At 47.1% G+C, this 23,718-nt stretch overlaps 1 protein-coding gene across 4 annotated transcripts in view; it reads left to right on the top strand.

Annotated features, from left to right (window-relative positions):
• ZNF451 (zinc finger protein 451) overlaps positions 1 to 23,718 on the top strand; it is a 1,506,235-nt gene that overhangs the window by 1,139,078 nt on the left and 343,439 nt on the right. The window lies entirely within an intron of this gene.

Here is a 23,718-nt window from a genome sequence, read left to right as displayed (position 1 = left end):
ACTACAAAAGTGCAGGCCTAATACTAACAGCTGTGTTTAGTCCAGGTTCTAAGTGGGCTCTAAGGGTTAGTATCCACTTTAACTCATTTAGTTCAAGAGACCCTATAGAGTCACCTTCTCTCCTATTCGGGTATTGTATTTGTAGTACTCTAAATTTAAAACCCACTCACATTCATCTCATCCTTCAAAGAATGTAACTGGCATCCTCTAAAGTACCTCAGTCTTGATGACACAGTTGAATTTTTTAATACTACCTTCCTGAGCATCCTTAATTACCATGCCCCCCATAAGATTTTCCAGAACCAAAGCACAACCCTCCCCATGGCTACAGAAAACCACTAGGTCAGAATTGAAAAACAGGGATAAAGCCTGGGAGCACTGGCGCAAAACCAAAACCCCCTAAACTAGACAGAAATTCCTAGAACTATGCAATAGAGTCAAAAAGCTAATAAAACAGGACAAATTCCAATACTACCAGTCTGCCCTAGACTCCTCACAACACAGCCCCAAACAACTCCATCCTCCATCCAGGTAAAGTCAGTACCCCTCCTCCTAACATCCCTCACTCCTCAGAAAATATTGCTACCTCATTCAACACACACTTCACCCAAACCATACTATCACTAGCTAAACAACACAACCCCCCCTCCCCTCCAAACCCACACCTTCAACTAGTAATCTCCCCACTGCCTTCTCTTCCTCCTGTACCTACCTCCAACATAAAAAAACTCTTAACTAAACTTAAACCCACCAAATTAGCAGCAGACAACCTCCCAAGTGAATACCTACAAATCACAGCTGATGCGCTGGCCTACCCCGTATCCATCTTGATTAACCGATCTCTGTCAGAAAGTTACGTTCCCACACTGTGGAAAGTATCACATATAATTCCCCTCCACAAAGGCGGACCGTCCACAGAACTAACCAATTACCGCCCCATAGCTATTCTCTTTCTACTCTCCAAAATACTAGAGAGATGCATACACTCTCAGGTCTCAGACTACCTCCTTACTAACAACCTCCTTTCCAGTACTCAGCATGGTTTCCGACCAAACCATAGCACCACCACTGCCTTACTCTCCTTTACTAACACTATCCTTCAGCATAAAAACAATGGCTATCTCTCCTCTGCTACTTTCCTAGACCTATCTAAAGCATTTGACATGGTCCCACATAAACAACTTATCTCTGTCCTCAATAACCTATCCTTCTCACAATCAGTCACCAACCAGTTTCAGAGTTACCTGTCTGACCGCCAACAATCCGTTGTACGGCAGAATGACACATCTCCCCACCTACCTGTCTCCATAGGGGTTTCCCAAGGATCCGTCTTTGGACCCCTACTCTTCCCTGTTTACACCAGTAATCTAGCCTCTGCCACCAAACATGGCACACTCATACAATACGCAGATGACTCAACCATCATCTGCTCAGCCCAGTCCCTACCCAAACTGCAAAAATCACACAGGAAGCCTTTTCCTCTGTTGAAACTTGGTTATCCAATGCCCCTTTAATACTCAACCCAAACAAAACTAAACTAATCATCTTCCAACCCACCAAACATACTCAAAACAACTCTCACTTTAACATCACAGCAAAAGACAACACCACTACATACCCAACTGAACACACCAAATTGCTAGGAGTGGAAATAGTAAACTAAAATTTGACATTCACATATCCATGACCATAAAAAAATTCCACAAAAAACTAGGAGCATTATACAGAAATAAGCAACTTCTCACCAAAGCAGCAAAGATTTCAATAGCAAATTCCCATCTTATCTCCACCCTACTTTATGCCTCTCCAATATATACCAACCTAAGGCAATGCAATCTAAACAAGCTAGAGACCTGCTACAACAAAATCGCCAAATTCACCACAGGGGCATCCTACCGTAGTCACCACTGTCTCTCACTTGCTGAACTGGGCTGGCTTGAACTCCCCCACCTCCTTCAGTGGTATCAACTCTCACTCGCCCACAAACTAGTAAACCATCCACTAAATGTCCCATCCCTCCAGAATCTACTCCAACCCTATCGCACCACCAGACCACTAAGATCCAGCAACAAAAATCACTTGCAGATCACTAAAGCCAATAACTCTGCTGGTGAAGCACTATTCTCTTGCACCATAGCCAAATTATGTTACTCCCTTTCACCCACAATTACCTCCGTACCATCATGCACCCACTTCAAAACTTTACTAAAAGTGCACCTAAAAACATGCTGGCTATGCCCTTGGAACTCCCACTCTAATATCACCCACCCCATCCAACCACTACCTTTCTTTCCACTCCACTAACTACTTTGATTATAGCAAGCTCAGATGCTCATAAGCGTAGTGCTCATTATACAGCAGGAACTTCTTATTGTAGCATTTGTTAATGTCTGTTATGTACTTCACAGGTAAAGGTTCTAGTTGTCTACTGATGTACTATGTTCTTCATCTGTAAATATGTTGTAAGTAATTGCTATGTTAAATTGTTAATTGCTATGTAATCCAATGTAACTACTGATTGTTTATTTTAACTGTGGAGCTTTTCTCCCCGGGCCTCTGCTGAAAATGGACCTACGTCCAGTCGGACACTCCTGGTCAACAAATGTAAATAAAATAAATAAATAAATAAATTGTGGTAAATTGGGATTACCTTTACGTAAATCTCCTGTAACCCATTCTACATCATCTGTGGCAGTTTCTTCAGCTTTTGGTCAAGAACTTCATTAAATATTTGTGCAGCTGCAACTTGGGCTAATCTCCACGCTTTCATTGCTAATTACAAGTTGGATTTAATTTACAGGAACTGTCTCCTTTGGCTAAGCAGTGCTCCAGAATATCCTTCTATGAGGGACTTCCAAGGTTCTAGCAGCTAGGGACTCTGTCCCATCATTTGAGGAATGAATGAAAAGGACATCAGATAAAGAAGTTATGTACTTACTATAACAATCCATCTGTGTTGTCCATTTTCATTATTCCTCAACTTCCTGCCCACCTTCCCCATCCTTTGCTTCTGGAAAGATCTAAAAATTGTACAGGAGCCTGTGTTCCTTGTTTTGAGTTCCAGCTTCCTTTTTCCTTTCTGCTTCTGGTATTTTCTTTAATAGGTTGCCCTACTTTTTCTAGGGACAGCAAACTCAATCTGAGGTATATTAGGGTGACAGAGCGTTATGGGTAAAAGGAGGAGCTCGAGAGTTCTAGGATCCACTGATGTGGTAGAATCAGCTGAGTCAGATCTAAGTGTTGGATCTGAACCCCATTAGTTGAGGAATGAAAATGGGCAACACTGATGGAATATTATGGTAAGTATGTAATTTCTTTTTTTATTCCTGACAATTTTCATGTGCAATTTAGATATATGGATTGGAAACAAAAAAAATTACCCCTAGGATTACTTTCTGTACTACTAATGTGTAGCTGCAGCTCCTAAATGCTTCATCTCATGCATGGGTCCCCTCATATTATCTACGGTGTGAACCTAGTTATTCTCATTAGGGGTACTATATAATTATCGACCATGGGATGGGCAAGGCCAATCTATAACCAAATGGGATCAGTTAGTTTGAGCACAAAAGGGGAAATTGGCTAGTCTTAAAATGACCTGAAAGGGCAGCTAGCCTAGTATTTACCTCTGAACCTATAAGACTGAGAAACAGAGTTCCTTTCTGCTTGCTGGCACATGTTTTGTTGGATAAACTTTCCTCCTTGTGCATCAAAAATGCCTTCAGCTCCAGGAAGATAATTGGATGCAACAACTTGATTCTCATGCCCGCCTCTCGGCATCCCCTGATTGCTGGGATAAATTTGCTTCACTTCTGACTCATGTAAAGGAATAATCATTTTCCACCAACATTCTGCTGTCTGCAGTTTTTAATACTTTGCCCTTCTGCCACAGTTTTGCCAGGATCAACTCTCTTCTGCTAGTATAATTGCATCTTTACTAATATAGGTTGTGGCTGCTCTCTCATGGCCAGGTTTAAAACATAGACTCATTTGTACCCTTTCATTTAACAAAGTTTGCTGTGGAAGACAAGTAGTTATTTGTGTTCATAAAATTATTACAGTCTGCTCCTTCAAGTTTCTCTGGCACAGCATAAAGTCTCGGATTTTCTCTGCATGATCTGTCTTTTAAATACTGTTTTTTGAAACAACTCTTCTTGAAGCCTCCTACTCAGACAGCCATTTCTTCATTTGTAGTTTTATCAGTTCATATAAATAGCTTTAAAGCTTATTCTATTTTTTTCCAGCTTTTTGTTATATATTCTTTCAGTGGTCCAGTTATTTTAGTCAGCTTTGATTACATTTGATTTATTTTTCCTTCTAAATTACTCGTGTACCAAACATTAAGCTTGAACTGCTTTTTGCTGAACAGCTACAGAATTATTTCCACTCATTTTCTGTTCCTTTTCTTGTTGATTTTCTTTCATGTTCCTCAAATTTCTTCTTTGCTGTCTTCCAGTCATTGTACTTCTTAGCCAGTAACTGAATTTAAGTAAGCTGGAAATTTCACTGGCCTTTTTTTCCCATTTTCTCTTTTCACACAAGGTGATTTGAAATTAAGCTGCTCATAGAAGGGTACTAGGCTAGCTGCCCTTGTGGGCCATTTTAAGCCTAGACAATTTATCTTTCAAAGATGAGACTTAAACCCTATACCTTTTGACTGTGTAGTAAACACCTTAACCTCTGTATCAGCCCCAACCTGTTGGTCAATGTACAGCCATCTTGGAAGCCCTATCTATGTTCTATGACTTTTCTTGTTAGTCATACAAGTATGCTAGACCTCTCCCTCCCCAATCCCCAGAAACTTTACCCTTTTTTAACACCTTCCCAATAGTCTCTCCATTTAACAAAGTGGTTAAGCATTAACTTATTTGTTTTTCTAGTTATCACCAGATGATACAAGATCCAGTTTATCAACAGACCTCAAAGAAGTGAGTGGACCAAGATGAATTGGTAAGCCCCATTGAAGCAGAAATATTGTCCCTAGCCATACCTCTCAACCTTTCAGCACAAGAAATTTGGACAAAGTCTAAAATAATGGGAGGACAAAGGCCCAAAATAGGAACATAATTTAAATATTGTTCTTAAACTTACAAAGTTGATAGAATAACAGGGTTTGTGTTAGCCTGCATTGTCTAAAGGATATGAAGTCTGAAACTCAAGTGAATTTTATTTAGTGGCTTCAGTCTTCAGTGTTTTGCCAGAAAACCTCAAATTTTTGTGAGGAACAGACTGAAAATATGAGGCAAAAATCTGAACAGTTGAGAGATATGCCCTAGGCACAGTAGGCTATGCCATGCCTCATAGGAGAGTAAAGGATTTTACTCTAGGCTTTCTCATCCTAAGAAAGAACTTGCCCTGAAGACTATTGATCTTTAAAATTAAACTAATTCTTAAAAGTGCCAAAATTCAGGATATAGAGACACTAAAGACATTACTTTCTCTCCTAAGCCCTTATGTGCTGCTTGTCACTGTGGACCTCCAGCATGCCAATCTCCACATTCCCATTTACAGAAGTTAAAATAGTATCATGGCAGGGGGGGGGGGCACCATTCATATTTTCCTATACTTGGATTCGTGCCTGATTTGTTCCCAGACCCAGGAGAAGATGTGGAGGGCTGAGGACTACACCTTACAGTGCCTAACCACTCAATTTCAGCCGCCATAAACAGATGTACAACTTGTGCCCAAGCCAGACGTCCATCTTCCAGGGAGAGGGGGCATTGAGTACGAACACCAATAGGGTGTACATTCCACAAAAGAAGATTGAGTCACATGTGGGAAATGCATCTGTTCATCAAGAGTATGTGGGATCAGTGGTACCAACCCCTGGAAATTACCATCCCAGTGCTAACTGTGTGTCTGTGCAGACTTTATTACAGGTAGAAAGGATGAGTGGTGTACCATTCCAGCAACCACTGCCCTATCAAACTGCGAGGACATGTCCGATCTTGCCTGGGGGAACCTACACATTAGACCTCAGAGTCGAACATCTGCAGCCCCAAGAAACAAATACTGCCAATAAATATCAAAGATGTGATGGCAGCCCATGCCCAGAAAGCTTTGACTGTGTGAATGCCCAAGACTCTGAACATCATTACAGAGAATACAGCTATGGATGTGGTACATAGCCATGGGGAGGGGGAGCACAGTGTTAAATAGTTTTGCAGGCTGGTCATGTAGGATAAAGATCAGGCCTTCTCACTGCCCATTCTCCTGAGAGCTACCTAAATAACAGCTGAGGAGAATATAATGGCATATCAACTAAGCAGGACCTCTGGATTCACACAAATGAATGCCATGCATGTGGATGTTCTTAGATCTAAAAGTCAGTCGACACTTTCCAGAGAAATAGACTTTTTTGCTTCTCCAATCAACATACAGTTAGTGTACTCCAGAGCTCCTCATAAGCTAGCTTTGGCAGTAGGCACCTCCTTGAATTGGAAAGATCTGTTTCTGTATGCTTTTCCTCTGGTGCCCTTGCATCTCCGGGTAGCATAGAAGATAAGAGGAGAGGTCAGAAATTATTCTCATAGCCCCTTTCTGGTCAAGTCAACATTGGTTCTGTCAGACCATTCAGGTTACAAAGGGGGAACCTTTCCTGCTGCTTCAGCATATGAACCTTCTGATGCAATGCAGGGCATCCCTGATGCATCCCAACCTTACAGCTTTTGGGGTTATGACAGTACTACCCTTTACATACATTTAGTCTTAAGGATGTGCTAAAAATAATGAGGGTGGGTTAGGAGGCCAAGTAGAAGGAAATCATACATAGCAAAGTGGAGGAGTTTTTCTCTGTGGTACTAAAGGAGGAAGTAGCAAGTTACACTGGTGAATGTACTTTTGATTCTCCAGGGGTTGTTTGAGACGGGCCTAGCGTACACATTAGTGAAGGTACATTTGTCTGCTATATCTGCCACCTGTCAGCAGACACCCTCATTGGCAACCAGACCACCAGTGAGGCAATTTGTAATGGGCATCCTCCAACTCAGGCCTCACAGGTGGAGTTTGGCCCCAGTTTGGGGACTAAATTATATATTTGAAACGTTAGCCTTGCCATCTGTTGAACTGACAGCCTCTATAAACTTTAAGTACTTGACTTGGAGAGTAGCATTCCCCATTGCAGTTACCTCTATCAGAAGAGTATCAGGACTTCAGGCCTAAGTATACAATGCTCCGTACCATGTGTTCCACAAAGATAAGCTGACCTTCAGGAAATCAGAACAATTATTTCCTTAGCTGACTAAAACAGACTGTTTCCAGATGGATACCAGATTACATTGTAACAACCTCTCTCTACGTCGGGGCTAGTAATCAAGGAACCTCAATCCTCACCACTGACACCAGTGAGAGACTGTCATTAAAAACAAGAATGGATTTACACAATATTTTCAAATGCAGCTCTTTGTATCAAGCACATTTTCCCCCAAGAGCACACCGGGAACACGCGTCAGACCTGGGACTAGACTGTGTTTCTCCCGATCTGAAACAAGACTCACTTTGGAGCACTGTGACCCAGTTCTAAGTAACTGACGCACCCACACCTGGGTATTTGATTTTCACAAACACACACGCTCCTGGAAAAGGCTGGCACTGATTTACTAGCTATGCCCGTTTTTGTCCTGATAGTAAGGTAACTACGCTGCCACCAGTCAAGTCACTATCAGGCTTTTACAAGGGTATCCAGTTATACGGAGTAAAATGTATGCTAATATAAATGGTAGCATGTAACATAAGCAGCAAGGGAGTGTCCAAAGCATCACTAAAATAAGCACAAGTACTCTCACAATGTTAAAAGTGATCTCTAAAAGACCAGCCACAATGAAAGATATAACAATTTTTAATAAAAAAAAATAATAAAATGGAAAACATGAGAATATTAGATAGCTAGGTGTAATAAACAGTTTCAATCACAAGAGAAGTAAAACTAACAGTTGGACAGATTCAAGCAGATGCAGAAAAAACAATACTTTGATAATCTCACTGTATTTCCTGACTGTCTAAAGAATAACTGTTCCATAGCTAACTTAATTCAGCAATGCCTCACATTGTCTCATCTCTCCTGGCTTTGAAGACTCAAGCTAGTTTTTCCAAGTGACCCCAGAAAAACGTTGCCTGAGAGAAATGGGCCTGGCTGGGAACACATTAACCTATACCCTATCTTGAGAGTCCATCTGCATTGGCATTGCTGTAATCTGGACTGGCTAACACAGGGGGTTCTCAGAAAGCCCCTTTAAAGTTTTGGAATGCCTGCTCACAAGCTGGGGTCCACACTACCTTATCTGGCCTGTTTTTACTTGTCAGGTCTGTGAGGGGAGCAACTGTTGTACTGTAATTGGGGCTGTTTCCAGATAGATACCAGATTGCATTGTGACAACCGCACTACACCTCAAGAACACCCACACCACCAACACCCACACATAGCAACATTAAATCCACATATGCGGAGGCCCCTAACTGTAACATGCCCAAGCAACAAGGACTTCCGAAGCTGAAGCACAAACAAACACCAATCACAACCAAAGTGTCACATAGCTAAGGCAAGACAACGTACCTAACACTTCAGTCATAGGTGACTCTATAGTCAGGCACACTGATGTCCCACTCACCAGGCTGAACAAGGAGAAAATTACAGTCAGCAGCCTGCCGGGTGCCAGGATCCGCCACATAATGCATGCACTCAAGTCACTCCACAACAAGTACAAATATGACTCTGTCATTGTCCATGTTGGAGTGAATGACTCGAGACGTACCTCCCTGGACTACATAAAAAGAGACATGGAAGAGCTCTCGGATCATGTGGCTCAGGCAGATTATGACCCCTAGCCCTGAGTAGCATCCTGCCTTCACCCAGAATGATACCACAATATAAGGACAAAATGATTGACTTCAACAATTGGCTAAGCTTCTGGTGTCATTCAAAGGGGGATCCGGTATCTGTCTGCCTGGGAAGACTTGATCAACAGACCATGATGCTTTGCCAGAGATGGTCTACACCTGTCGCCCTGGGATTCAGGTTACTGGCTAAGGCTCTTGCCACCATTATAGTGCCTTTTTTAGGCAAGGTTCAAAGGATGAAACCACCACCGTAACCAGTACAAGCATGCAAATTCTGAAGGTAGCGCTACTCAATGCTAGAAGTCTAAATTTCAAAATGCACTCTCTTGAGGCACTCCTAAAAATGGAGAGCATCGATATCTGTGCAGTAGCTGAGACCTGGTTCAGGGCTCCAGAGAGTACCCCTGCAATACCAGGCTACAACTCTTACCACACTTTTCAGTCAACAAACCAGGACCGAAACACTAAAGGTTAAGAAGTGTCCATATTCACCAGGGATATTCACACCACCAGGCTAGTTGCCAAACACAATGAGTCTGAAATTCTCCAAGGGCAACTGACATTAGGTAAGACTGAAATCCAAATTGTAGCTTGCTACAGATCCCCCACCATGCCCCAGGATTCTCACTACACCTTTCTAAACATACTGGAAAATATTAAGATACAAGTAAACACCCTAATACTGGGTGATTTCAACTACCCTGCCATTAACTGGGAAAACTACTCGTTTACCAACACCTTTGCCCAACGGTTCTTGGAATTCGTAAATTCCAACACCCTGGATCAACTAATCCATAGGTCCCACCAGGGACTCCAGTATCCTAGACCTGGTCATTACCAACATGGGAAATCGATGCTCCACACCTATAGTCACCCACTCGTTGGTCAGGTCTGACCATAAGCTAATCACACTTAACATCCACATCCCACCCCCAGTAAGGAAACCTCCATAAAAAAACTTCTCCAAAGCCAACTTCATGCTACTCAGGTCAGATGTGACAAACTTCATGACACCCATGCAGACAGGAAATGAAAGTTCGACTGCTGAATCCTACACTAAGGCACTGTACAAGCACATCCACTCATGCATGAATCGTGCCATCCCAAATAGAACCAAGATGCTGTCCTCCCAAAAAAAGGAAGCCAATCTGTTGGTCCCCTGCCATACACAAACTTTACAACAAAAGGAAGAAACTGTTGCAGAAAAAAGGAAAATCCCCGGATGCAAAAAACTCCCTTACCACATTAAGTAAGAAGCTGAGATCCCTCATAAAATCATCCAAAGCTAGTTGCAAAAATAAAATTGCCAAAGATTCCAAAGACAACCACAAGGCATTCTATAACTGTCAAGAATCTAAATGGCAATGCTCAGATCTGCTGTGGGCTACAACAGAATGGCATTAAATATACTGATCCCAAGGATATGGCCACTAATCCTGGCAGATCAATTCAGTGCCAACTTCACCCCCCTCCCACCCCCCTAAACGGCCCATCTCAGTACCGGAAGTTTGTCAAATTCCAGTAATAACAGCCACACAGGTAAAAAAAAACACTCTCCAAAGCTAAGAATGCAGTATTCATGGGACCAGATGACATCCCAGGCTGTGTACTACATGAACTACAAAATGAACTGGCACCTCACCTAAGTGTCATGTTTAATCATAGCCTCACCTCAGGCTTCGTGCACACTGAGTGGCGCAGGGCTACAGTTATCCCACTCCATAAGTGGGGGTCCACCTTGGATCCCGGGAACTACCGCTCCATCTGTCTGACGAGCCTGATCTGCAAGGCCATGGAACTTATCATAGAACTTATAAACAAAGATCTGAAGTAGGCAGACTTCATTTGTCTGCAACCTGTGGGTATCGGATCCGACCTCGGATACGAGCCGGCATTTCAAAAGCTTAGGCTCCGAGCTCCTCCCTCTTACCCATAACCCCTTGCCAAGCCCTGACTGACCTCAGATTTCGTTTGCCGCTTTCAAGTTGCGACGGATTCTTGAGCTCCTGGCGTTTTTTGGTGCAGATAAGTTATTTCTGACAGAAAAAGTTTAAAAAATCTCAACTTTTTTCTTTTAATTATTTAGTGTTGAGTGTGTAGGCTTTCCTCTCTCTTTATTTTTAACTTTTCACGGGTTTTTGCGTAGTTTGTGTGTGTGTGTTGTTTTAGGCCTATTAGGGCTTATCATGTCTGAAGCCCATAAGGCTGTATTCTCTAAATGTACGAGTGTGGCCATAAGCTGTCCCCAGCGGATGGCCACACTCAGTCTTGTCATGCTTGGGGGTTGAACACCTGTCATCTAGTTGTACCATTTGTGCAGGGTTCAACCCCCGAGCTTTGAGGGAGCGGAGGTCGAAGCTGGTGCTGGCGGGACTTCTCCCCCCAGATACCGCTTCGGCTTCTGCCCCTTCTACTCAGCAAGCTGTTGCTGCGAGCTCTCCTCCGGCTGGGACTCAACCTCCCTCTAAGATGCCGGAGGAGAGAGAGTCTTCTAGGGAGAGAGAGAAGAAGGAGAGGCACAGGGAGAGGCACCACAAACGGAGAGCCGAAACCTCCAGTTCGGCTCCTCCGTCTAAGCGGGCCTCCCCTGTGCCTTCTAGCTTTCCTCCTCCTCGGCTCCACTCCCCTCGGTTCTCTCCTGGGCCCGAGGAGGAGGAGGCTAGCCCTTCAGCGAGGTCCCCGAGGCGGCTCTCTAGGTCCGCTTCGGTGGCCTCCACCAGATCCACTTTTTCTATGAGTGAAGCAGATATGGACCGGATGATGAGGAAATTCATCCAGGCCCAAATGCAAATGGGAGTGCTCCTAGCCCCCCCCCCCCCAATCCGGGAGGGGCTTCGACCCCTTTTTTCGCCCCTTTGGCTCCTTCTCCGACCCATACCACGGGTTCGGAGCTGTCGGCGCCGGGCAGAGTTGGATCCAGGGGTGGGTCGGATCCGATAGGTCGGCGCACCTCGGATCCGTCCCATCCCTTGAGTGCTTCGAGTACTTTGGACCTGACCTCTCGGAGCCGAGGACCGAGCCTCGGATCCGAGGGAGCTGGTGTGTCTTCGGCTCCGTCCAGGTCGGAGCCCACCGGTCTCTCGGATCCGACGGTTTCGGCTCCGGCTCCGATCTGTGCGTCGGATCCGAGTGGGGGTCGGCTCTCGGGGTTTAGAGAAGCTGGCTCCCCCTCGGCCTTCGACGTAGTGGAAAGGGCACTGTTGAGGACGTCCGGACCCCCGGTCCCTGCCACGGCTCCATCCCGCACTCCCTTGCAGTTGGGCCAGGCTCCCACCAGCCGGTCCCAGGGACAGCCCGCCTCGATGTCCCAAGTAGTTCCCTTGGAACATCCAGCTGCGGAAGAGTACTCCTCGGACAGCCCCCCCGATGAAGTACCTCGGAAGCGTAAGTGCAAAAGGAGGCACATGGACTCCCCCGAGTCCGCTACCGAAGACACAGACTTGGATGAAGGGGAAGGCTCCCCAAGATCACCCCCTGAAGACGTCTCATTTGGAGACATTATGGAAATGTTAAGGATCAGGGGGGGTGGTCTGCCCCCAAGGCTTCCTCAGACGAGTCTGTGTTCTTGGAGGCATTCGAGGCGGGCCCATCTACCTCTTGGGTGTCCCCTCCTGCCGACCCTCTGGTGGACCTTATATCCATCAGAGCGTGGAAGGATCCGGACACCGTTGAGCCTGTACCCAAGCGTCCTGACCGCATCCTTTCCCCGCCGGCGGACCGCACTCACTGGAGCAAGGGCCCCCCAGTAGATGCCATGATGATGGCTGCAGCCACTAAGAGGGAATTGGCCCAGGAGAGTCCCTCTGTGCATCCTCCGGGCAAGGAGTCCCGCTCGATGGGTCGCATTGGGAAGCGAGTTTTCAGTTCAGCAACCTTCTCTTTGAGAGCGCTGAACTACATGGCACATGTCATCAGGATGCAGCGGGATCTGATTAAAGAATACGCTGCATCTCCCCCAGAGTCCATGTCGGGTGAGGATAAGCAGGTATACTCCACCCGAATGGCCACTCTTAGAGCGGTATCTAACACATCTATGTGGCTACTTTCTCACGCTACCAAGGGAGCCGCTAGAGCCAGCGGAGCAGGCCTAGTCATGAGGCGACAGGCCTGGCTCCGCCACTGTGATTTCAAGAGAGCCCTTCAAGGCGACTTTCGCGAATGCCCCCTTTGATGGTTCTGCCTTGTTTGGCAAGACTGTTCGCGAAACACTGGTCCAGAGCGAAAAGGACGGGAAGACGCTGTCTGCCATCGGAGTCCGCTTCTCAGCTCCCCAGAGGTCCTTCTCGAAGAACCAAAAGGGACAGAAGAAGATGTGGTTCCGGAAATCGCAGCAGTCCCAACCTGCTCCGGATAACCAGTCCTCCCGTGGCAGAGGAGGACAGGGAGGTCGCCGTCCTAGAGGCAGGGGGGCTCCTAGAAACTTTGGGTCCAGAGAACCTTTCTCTGAGAGACCCACGCAGCAGCCCTGAAGGGTTGCCCGGCTGTCCGTCTCTGGAGGCAGTCGGGGGGCATTTCTCGAGGCACCTAACTTCTTGGGAGTCCATCACATCAGACCGTTGGGTGCTTCGCGTGATATCCAGAGGTTATTCAATTCCCCTGTACAAGGTTCCCAGATCTCGCAGCCTCCCAGATGTCCCACCCGACCAAAGGGAGGCAGCAGCTATCAAATCGAACAGCTGCTAGAAAAAAGAGCTATCCGGTCGTCCCCAGATCAAACCGGGTCAGGGTTTTACTCCAGGTTCTTTTGGTGCCAAAGAAAACGGGGACTTAAGACCAATCTTAGATCTTTCCCAGTTGAACCTGTCAGTAACCAAGCAAAAGTTCCGGATGGTCACCCTTCAATCTATACTCCCCCTCTTGAGGGAGAAAGACTGGATGTGCTCCATCGACCTCAAGGACGCGTACTACCACATTCGCATGGACAGACGGTCCAGGAGGTTTCTTCGCTTCCGGCTGGGAGCCAGTCATTATCAGTTCAGGGTCCTCCCCTTTGGTCTCACCTCAGCCCCCAGGGTGTTCACCAAGGTTCTAGCGGTGGTAGCGGCCCACCTGAGGCTCCAGGGATTACAGGTCTTTCCGTACCTGGACGACTGGCTCCTGACGGCATCATCAAGGCATCTTCTGTGCTCAGCCAGGGACTACTTTCTTCAACTAGCCCCAAGGCTGGGCATCACTGTCAACTGGGAGAAATCTTTACTGCACCCTACACAAGCTATAGATTTCATAGGAGGAAGGCTAAACACCAGGTCAATGCGAGCCTTCCTCACTCCAGACAGAATTGCCAACCTGAAGTGTCATGTAGCAGCGGTCCTGCAACCATCTCCAACTGCAGCTTCGGTCCTGAGGGCTCTAGGTTCAATGGCGGCAGCTATCCCGCTTCTCATTCATGCTCGCTTACGCATGCGGGTTCTTCAATGGACCCTTCAGGTTCAGTGGTCCCCTCTTTGTTCCTCTCTCAACACTCCGATAGCGGTCAGCAAAGCGTGCAGGGATTCCCTTCTTTGGTGGCTTCTTTCTCCGGAGCCCCTGACAGGGAGACCTTTTTGTGCTGCATTTCCCCGAGCCACAGTGACCACGGACGCTTCTTGCCTCGGGTGGGGGGGGCATTCTGCGGGAAAGATTGTCCAAGGCACGTGGAACCCCACAGAGACGTCGTTGCATATAAATGTCCTGGAAATGAGGGCGGTGCTCCTAGCGTTGCAAGCACTTCACCACGTTCTTCCTTCAGGGACTATTGCGATTCAGACAGACAACATGTCGGTAGTCTGGTACATCAACAAACAGGGAGGAACCAGGTCTTACCCCCTTTGTCGAGAGGCCATGAGAGTCTGGGAATGGGCAATTTCCACCAAACGCTTTCTGGTAGCAACGCACATTCCGGGAAAATCCAACATCCTTGCGGACAAACTCAGTCGCGCCATTCTTTCTCCTCACGAGTGGTCTCTCAGTCCTCAGGTAGCAAAGAAGATTTTTGCCGTTTGGGGGCAACCCTGTTGCGATCTTTTTGCCTCTCCTTCAAACGCCAAATGCGACAATTTCTTCGCTCTGCTTCCCCCACCAGGGGAATTCCCGAGAGATGCTCTGGTGCATGCTTGGCCTCCCGGTCTCCTTTATGCCTACCCTCCACTACCTCTGATGCAGAGGCTTCTGCAGAAAGCCAACAGTTTGGGGAGCAGAATGATTCTCATTGCCCCGTTCTGGCCTCGTCAACCCTGGTTCCCCTTTGTATGGTCTCACAAAATCAATCCACCCTGGATTCTGGATCCGATTCCGGATCTCATCTCCCACCCTCTGGGAATTGCGGTTCCCAATCTGCGCACCCTGAAGTTGACAGCTTGGCTGCTCCAGTTCCATCCTTGATTAGGACTCCCGGTATCTCATCACCGGTCAAGGCCATCTTAGTGGCAGCTCATAAACCTTCCACCAGGCAGGTTTATCGGAGTAAATGGAAGAGATTCTCTATTTGGGCGGTACAGAGAACTTTGGATCCTTTCTCAGCACCTATGTCAGCAGTGCTGGATTTTTTAACAGACCTCTTTCATCAAGGGGCAAGTTCTTCCACGATTAAGGTACAATTGGCAGCCATCTCGCATTACCACATTGGTCATGAGACAGCTCCCCTCATGACGGCGAAATTATGCAAAACCTTTCTCAAAGGGATTTTTTTGTTGAGGCCTCCAGTCAAGGAGGTTGTACCGCCTTGGGACTTGTCTTTAGTCCTGCAGGCCCTTACTGCTCCTCCCTTCGAGCCTGCAGCTTCTACAGATCTAAAGTACCTTTCATGGAAGACTGCCTTCTTGGTAGCTATCACTTCTGCCAGAAGAGTGTCTGAGCTTCAGGCTCTATGCGTCAAGCCGCCTTACCTTTCTTTCTTTCCTGATAGGGTGTGCCTCAGGACCAATCCATCTTTTCTTCCGAAGGTCTCTTCTGAATCTAATATTAACCAATCAATCAATTTACCTGTGTTTTTCCCAAGTACTCAAACAAAGGAGAATACAAATTGCATTCCTTGGATGTTCATAGACAATTACGTTTTTATGTTCACAGAACAGCTGGTCACAGGAAATCAGATCAGCTGTTCGTCTCCTTTGCTAAATTTGCTTTGGGTAAAGCAGTGTCTAAAGTCACACTATCTAGGTGGATTGCTAATTGTATTCTGCAGGCTTATGACACTTCAGGTAGACCTGCTCCTCAGAGGGTTACGGCTCATTCTACTAGGGCAGTCTCCACGTCAGCCGCTTTTAAGTCACGTGTTTCATTGGATGATATCTGCGGCAGCTACTTGGGCCTCGCCTCATACCTTTATTTCTCATTACAAGGTGGATGTTGTTTCCAGAGGAAGAGCATCCTTTGGCTCAGCGGTGCTCCGAAACATCCTTCCATGACGGCCGCCCAAGATTCAGGTAGCTGGGGACTCTGTCCCACAGGTTGCAGATGAATGAAGTCTGCCTACTTCAGATTTAGAAGTTATGTACTCACCATAACGTTCCATCTGAGTAGGTGACTTCATTTGGATGCAACCATCCCCCCCTCCATCCCCCTGACCTTTATAGAGCGAGTATTTATGCTGTTTTTTCGTGTACTGTAGTCAGTATTTTTGAGGCAAACTCAATCTGAGGTCAGTCAGGGCTTGGCAAGGGGTTATGGGTAAGAGGGAGGAGCTAGGAGCTCGGAGCCTAAGCTTTTGAAATGCCGGCTCGGATCCGATACCCACAGGTTGCATCCAAATGAAGTCACCTACTCAGATGGAACGTTATGGTGAGTACATAACTTCTAAATATTGGCAACCTTCAAACAGTGGACCCCACCCAGCCGATCTTGTCTCCTGAACCTGATTGACTTCTTCAAATCAGTCTCCAGAGCCATGGACGAGGGTAAGGCATTCCACACAGCCTATCTGGACCTCGCCAAGGCCTTTGACACCATCCACTACTCTGGAATCATAGATAGACTTACTAAGCTGGGCATTAATCCATACGTCACTCGATGGGTTGCCAGCTGGCTTACTGATGGAATCCACACTGTAAAAGTAGCTGACTCCAAATCCAGCTCCAGACATGTGACAAGTCGAGTACCTCAGGGTTCAGTCCTGGGACCGTTCTTGTTTGGCATCTACTTCTTTGAAGTACAGGCCAACACTAAGGGACTCTGGCTAACAAAGTTTGCAGATGACTGCAGACTGGGAGCCATTATTGAATCCCCCAAATGATGTGAATACTCTATAAAATGGCCTTACAGAAACAGATGCTTGGTGCCAGAGCCCTGGGCTCAAGCTCAATGCCAAGAAATGTGTAGTTATCCCCTTTGGGAAAAAACATGTACCCGTGAATTAACACATAGTTGGCAGTACACTAAACACCGAAAGTGTGATGAGAGACTTAGGGACACAGGTGGACAGTGGTCGCACCTTTAATAACCACACCGCCACAACAGTCAGGAAATCCTTCTATGTGGCAAACCTCATCACTAAAGGCTTTTCATCCAGAAAAAAGGAGATCATTGTCCCACTGTACTCTTCTCTCATTAGACCCATTATAGAATACAAATCCCAGTTTATGTACCTCTCAAGACATCTGCAACAACTGGAAAGGCCGCAGAAATACCTCACTGCAAAAGAATCACAGGCCTAAAGCAGATGCCCTACACTGACCGCCTTAAAAAACTCCAGCTGTACTCTGTTGCATATTGTCTACTCAGAGGCAATTTCTTAACATACAAGGCCATGTTAAACCCAGAGCTGTTGGACATGCTACACTTAAAGAAATCCCAATCCGTCAGAGTCACACGCTCCAGGGATCTCAACCTTGTCATCACAATAAACAAATCCTGCTGGAGGGATAGGTTACTGACCCAGAGACTTCCCAGACTCTGGAATAGACTTGCCCATACATGTTAAGCAGAGCGCCTCTTTGGCCGTCTTCAAAAGGAACCTTGACGATTGGATGGGAGAAAGGAAATTCACCCCGGGGACCACATCAATCGCCCTGCTAGACAGGGGTCCAGGAAAGTAAATAGTGTGGGAAGAAATAGCCAGGAAATTGTTATGGCTAGGCTTGTATAGGCCCTAGGGCCGATGGCCTAGTACCAACCTATGAACCTATAGTACCACTTTGTCCCCAAGAATGCCCTCACCTGCTTTTTGTAACAGGGGCAGGCCACGACTGAATAGCTTCCACTTGGTAGGTTTTGGCCTAATCTTACCACTTCCCACTCTATATCCCAGGTAGTAGACCTCTGCCATACCCACCTGACACATACTGAGCTTAATGGTCAACCCTACCCATTGCAGTCTGTCCAGGACCTCTGTGACATGCTGAGGCTTCATCATGTTAACATAGTGCAATTTATTCCCCTGCCTGCAGCCTAGCAGACTTACCATGTAATTAACAATGTTAAGTTGTCTCTCTCGCCTTCATTCTTGCTGGTTGGGTTTGGAGCCGACCTTCGTCTCCGACTCTGCCATTTTCTAAAGCTCAAGAGCTACTTACTGGCTCAAGGCCTCCCTATATCCCACAATGTCTGGAGCTAGACCCCCAGATCTCGTTTGCCGCTTCAGCTACGAGGTTGCGCTTTACTGGCTCAGGTCGTATTCATCTTATGTAATAGTAGTTAAACTTTTAGTGTATATTTTTCAAGTTTTTTTTGTTAAATCAGAGTAGTACTGTAGACTAGTCTTAGTTTTCCCTGTGTTTTTCTACCCTTAGGAAACTCGTTTTTACTTGGAGAGTTCCCCCCCCCCCATCTCCCTAAGTAGGCAGTTTAAGTTAGAGGCTATCCCCTTCCCTTTAAATTGTTCCAGTAGGAAGTAGTGTTTAGCCTTTGTAGTCTAAGTCATAGTCTCTTAGTTTTGTTAGTATTGTTTCCTTTAAATTTTGTGTGTGAAGGTGTGGGACTAGTGTGTGTGTGTTTTTTGCACTAGTCTAACATTTATCCATCGGTATTTCTTTTTTCTTTAACATGTCAAAGGATACCAAGGTATCAGGGTTCAAGAAGTGTGACTCGTGCTGGCAGAAAATGTCTCTGATAGACGGTCACACCACTTGTGTTTATTGTTTGGGTGCCCTACACCTGCAGGACTCTTGCTCGGTATGTCATGCCTTTAGTCCGAGAGTCCTGCAGGAGCGTAGGAACAAGTTAATTCTTAGGGGGTTACTAAACCCCGAAGGGTCTCCAGCGAATTCTCAGCCAGCGAAAACCCCTAAGCCCACCAAGCCGTCGGCTCCCAGTACGGAGCCGTCACCAGGTGGAGCGTCTGCTTCAATTTCGATTCCGGCCGGAGCTGAAGCATCTAAATCTCTCTCTGCTCCGACCTTGGTGTCGGAGCCGTCAGGGATCCGTAAGTGATCCAGGTCGCCATCCCTAGAGTCTATTCGCTCGGCTCCGGGATCGCCTTTGCTACAGTCTGAAAGGAGCCATCGGTCCCACTCTTCTCGGCCCTCGAGGTTATCCGATCATGACTTGGAGAGAGTGGTTAGTAGACTCCTCAAATCGCAGGCCCTGGCTAAAATGTTAACTAGCCCTCCTCATCAGGCTCAGGCTGTTCCTGTTTCTGAAGTAGTTCCTCCTCCAACTCTTCCTGTCAGTACGGAACCGGAGCTTGTTGGGGCTCGGATCCTGGAAACTGCACCGATGCTTCCCCTTTCGGCTCCTTCGTCGGCTCAGATTTCTTCAATGGTTCCATCCTTGGAGGGATCTGTGCGCCGAGACTCCCTCGTCGGCTCCGAGGGGGCGAGTGGCATCAGACCCTTGTCCAACCCCGTTCTCCCTCTGGGAGCCTCGGCGCAGGTAAGCTCGGCTCCTACATCGCCCTCAGAGCCATCCCTTTCGGTGCCGGAGAGGAGTCCTGTCTCTTTGGAGCGGGGGCCCTCTTCTGTGCCGGACAGGGGCGCCTTTGAGGTCATGAGGAGCGTGCTGACTTCTGAGTCTGCACCTCGATCAGCCCCTTCAGCTCCTCCCCCCAGGGTGCCTGCTTCGGTCTCTGCCCCTCCTCCAGACCCCAAGCGAGTGGATCAAAAGCTCCAGGTCACCCCACTGGGTGTTTCTTCTTCTTCCGAGGCCTCCCCTGAGATTTCAGAGGAGCCCCCTCGAAAGAGGAAATGTAAGAGGAAACGTTGACTCCCCAGAGTCTGTCACATCAGATACTGACTTGGAGGATTCGGAAGGGTCCCCAAGATCCCCCTCTGAAGATCTCTTTCTCAGAAATCCTTGAGATCCTTAAGCAGAGGGCGAACTGGTCTGCCCTTAACCCTTCTGAGGACGAGTCGGTATACTTGGATGCGTTTGGTTCTCACCCCTCCACCTCCTGGGTGTCTCCGCCTTTCGATCCATTAATGGAAGTGGTGGCTCGGAAGGCGTGGTCAGCTCCGGACACACTGGAACCAACCCCCCGCAGGCCCATTAAGTTTATTACGGCCCCTCAAGATAAACAGTTTTTGACAAAGGATGTCACAGTTGATGCCATGGTGGTAGCAGCTGCCACGAAAAAGGAGTTGGCTGACACTTCTGTAACTGTCCACCCCCCTAATAAAGAGTCTAGGACGATGGATAGATACGGGAAGCGGATGTTTTCCTCAGTGACCTTCTCCATGCGGTCGCTGAATTATTTGTGCCACTTCACCCGTCTTCAGAGGGATCTCCTCAAAGAGCTAGGAGATGCCCTGCAAGATCCATCAGCTACGGGGGCTCAAGATAAGATAAACTCCCAGCTGGCGATTCTTAATTCTATCATTAACTCCTCCATGCGGCTCATTTCGAATGCGGCTGATGGATCGAGTAGTGCCGCAGGCACAGGCTTGGCTTTGAGAAGACATGCCTGGATGCGGTTATGTAACTTTGCTGATCCCTTCAAGGCGTCTTTCAAAAGCACCCCTTTTGATGGTTCGGCTCTGTTCGGACCTCGGGTGAAAGATACACTTACCAGGTGTGAGCAGGAAGGCAAGACTCTCTGCCGTGGGAGTCCATTTCTCCACTCCCTCTAGACCATACCCTAAGGGTCAGAAGAGTGGAAAGATGTCGTTCCGGAAACCCCAAGGAGCCGTGCCTGACACACGTGGCGAGTTTCCCTCCAGAGGCAGAGGAGGGAACAACAATAGATGCCGCCCGCAGGGCAGAGGGGGTCCGCAGAATCAGGGGAGTAGAGAATCTTTCTCTGACAAGCCCTTCCAGCACCCCTGAGGGGCTGCCCGGCTGTCTGCCTTCGGAGGCAGTCGGGGGAAGGTTGTCTCTGTACCCAGAAGCCTGGTGTCTCATCACTCGAGACAGATGGGTACAGTCTATCATATCCGGAGATTACAAAATCCCGTTTGTCCACACCCCCTTAAAATCAAACAACCCCATCCCAGATGTTCCACCCAGTCTAAGGGAACAGGCAGTACAAGAAATTTCAAGACTGCTAAAAAAACGGGCCATCCAACAAGTCCCAGCAGACCAGCAAGGATCCGGAATTTACTCAAAGTTCTTTTTGGTACCAAAAAAACAGGGGACTGGAGACCCATTTTGGATCTCAGCAGACTAAACATGTCTGTTCAAAGAACGAAGTTCCGGATGGTCACGCTTCAGTCCATTCTACCCTTTTTGAGTCAGGACAATTGGATGTGCTCCATAGATCTTCAGGATGTGTACTACCACATCAAAATGGACAGGCGTTCCAGAAGGTTTCTCTGCTTCCAGCTGGGAGCCAGTCATTACCAGTTCAGAGCCCTGCCCTTTGGTCTCACCACAGACCCCAGGTGTTCACCAAATGCATGGCAGTGGTTACCGCTCACCTGAGACGGCAAGGATTCCATTTGTTTCCATATCTAGATGACTGGCTCCTTACTGCTACCACCAGACATCAATTGCTGAGAGCCAGGGATTATACCATCCAAACATGCTCCAACCTAGGTATCTCAATAAATTTTGAAAAGTCTGCATTGTCACCTTGTCAGTCTTTAAGCTTTATAGGTGCAAGATTAAATACGAAAGATCTGTCCGCAAGACTTCCAGTAGACAGAGAGGCAGACATTCATCGACATGTACAGGTATTAGGATGCAGAAAGATTCAGGCCAGATTCGTACTAAAAACCTTTGGTCTCATGGCAGCAGCGATCTTATTAGTTCCCCTGGCTCGTTTTCATATGAGGATTCTCCAGTGGATGGTTTTCACCCAATGGTCCTTTCAACAACTTCCTTTGTCTCACAAAATAATAATTACATAGTCATGCAAAGACCAATTGACTTGGTGGATGGTCTCTCAATCATTACCCCAGGGCAGACCATTTGTCCTTCCTCCTCCAGTTGCTACGGTGACCACGGATGCCTCCCTGATCGGGTGGGGGGCATTTTCAGGGCAGGACTGCCCAGGGCACCTGTCAACCCCATGAGTACCACTTGCACATAAACGTCTTGGAGATGAGGGCAGTGCTTTTAGCGTTGCAAGCTCTTCAGAACTCTCTACCCACTGGCACCATTGCAATTCAGATAGACAATATGTCTGTAGTGTGGTACATCAACAAGCAGGGCGGAACCAAGTCATATCCCTTATGTCGAGAAGCACTCAGACTATGGCAGTGGGTGATCCGATCTCCTGTCAACGGTTTCTGACAGCAACGCACATCCCTGGGAAGTCCAACGCCATAGCGGACAGGCTAAGCAGAGCTATTCTCATGCCTCACGAGTGGTCTCGCAACCAGACAGTAGCGGACAAAATCTTCCGCAAATGGGGTCAGCCTTGCTGCGACCTTTTCGCAACTCCTCTCAACAGCAAGTGCGACAGTTTCTTCACTCTCTTCCCTCTCTTCCCGGACACCTCCCAGAGACGCTCTAGTTCACGATTGGTCCCAGGGACTACTGTATGCATTCCCACCCTTTCCACTAATTCCCAAACTAATTCAGAAAGCTACCGTGCTGGGTTGCAGGATGATCCTCATTGCCCCCTACTGGCCTCGACAAATCTGGTTCCCATTCTTGCATCGTCACCTTCTAGAGCAGCCTTGGAATCTGGACCCTGTTCCGGACCTCCTGATCCATCAGTCGGGCGGGCTGCATCAGTCTCTTCAGTCTCTCAACCTCACTGCTTGGTTGCTCCACTTTACCTTAGCCGGGCTTCCCAGTATTTCCAATTCAGTGCATGAGGTTATCCTTTTTTCGCACAAACCTACAACCAGGAAGACTTATGCTAGTAAGTGGAAACGTTTCTCTTTCTGGGCATAGGCTAGAAATATAGATCCCTTCACGGCCCCTGTCCATAATGTTCTGGACTTTTTACCAGAACTTTTTCAAGCAGTCTCCTCTTCTGCCACCATTAGAGTTCAATTAGTGGCAATCTCTAATTTCCATACAGGCCTGTCAGAAACCAGCATCATGTCCCATAAGCTTTGCAAAGCCTTTCTGAAAGGAACAATCTTGCTCAGGCCTCCAGTGAGAGATCCCCCGCCTCCGTGGGACTTAAATTTGATCCTAGCTTCCTTGATACTGCCTCCCTTTGAACCGGCAGCTTCCTGTTCCTTGAAATTGCTTACTTGGAAAACCCTCTTTTTGGTGGCCATTACTTCAGCGAGGAGAGTTTCTGAACTTCAAGCCCTTTGTGTTCGTCCTCCTTACCTAGTTTTCCATAAGGATAGAGTTTCACTCAGGACTAATCCTTCGTTCCTTCCTAAGGTTCCCTCCGAAAATAATTTGAATCAATCCATCGATCTGCCAGTTTTTTTTCCAAATTATTCCAACAAAGCTGAACACAAATTACACCACTTGGACGTTCATAGGCAATTACGTTTCTATTTGCATAGGACTGAGCAAATAAGGAAATCAGACCAACTCTTCCTGTCTTATGTGGAGGGTAAGCAGGGTCGGCCATTGTCTAAAGTAACCTTATCCAGGTGGTTGTTCTCTATTATTACCCTTGTT

Source organism: Protopterus annectens, chromosome 2.part1 (genome assembly GCF_019279795.1).
Source record: "Protopterus annectens isolate FY-2018-M chromosome 2.part1, PAN1.0, whole genome shotgun sequence".
In the NCBI taxonomy this organism is placed as follows: domain Eukaryota; kingdom Metazoa; phylum Chordata; order Ceratodontiformes; family Protopteridae; genus Protopterus; species Protopterus annectens.
Note: the sequence above shows the minus strand (reverse complement) of the source record. Positions and strands in the feature narration are given on the sequence as shown.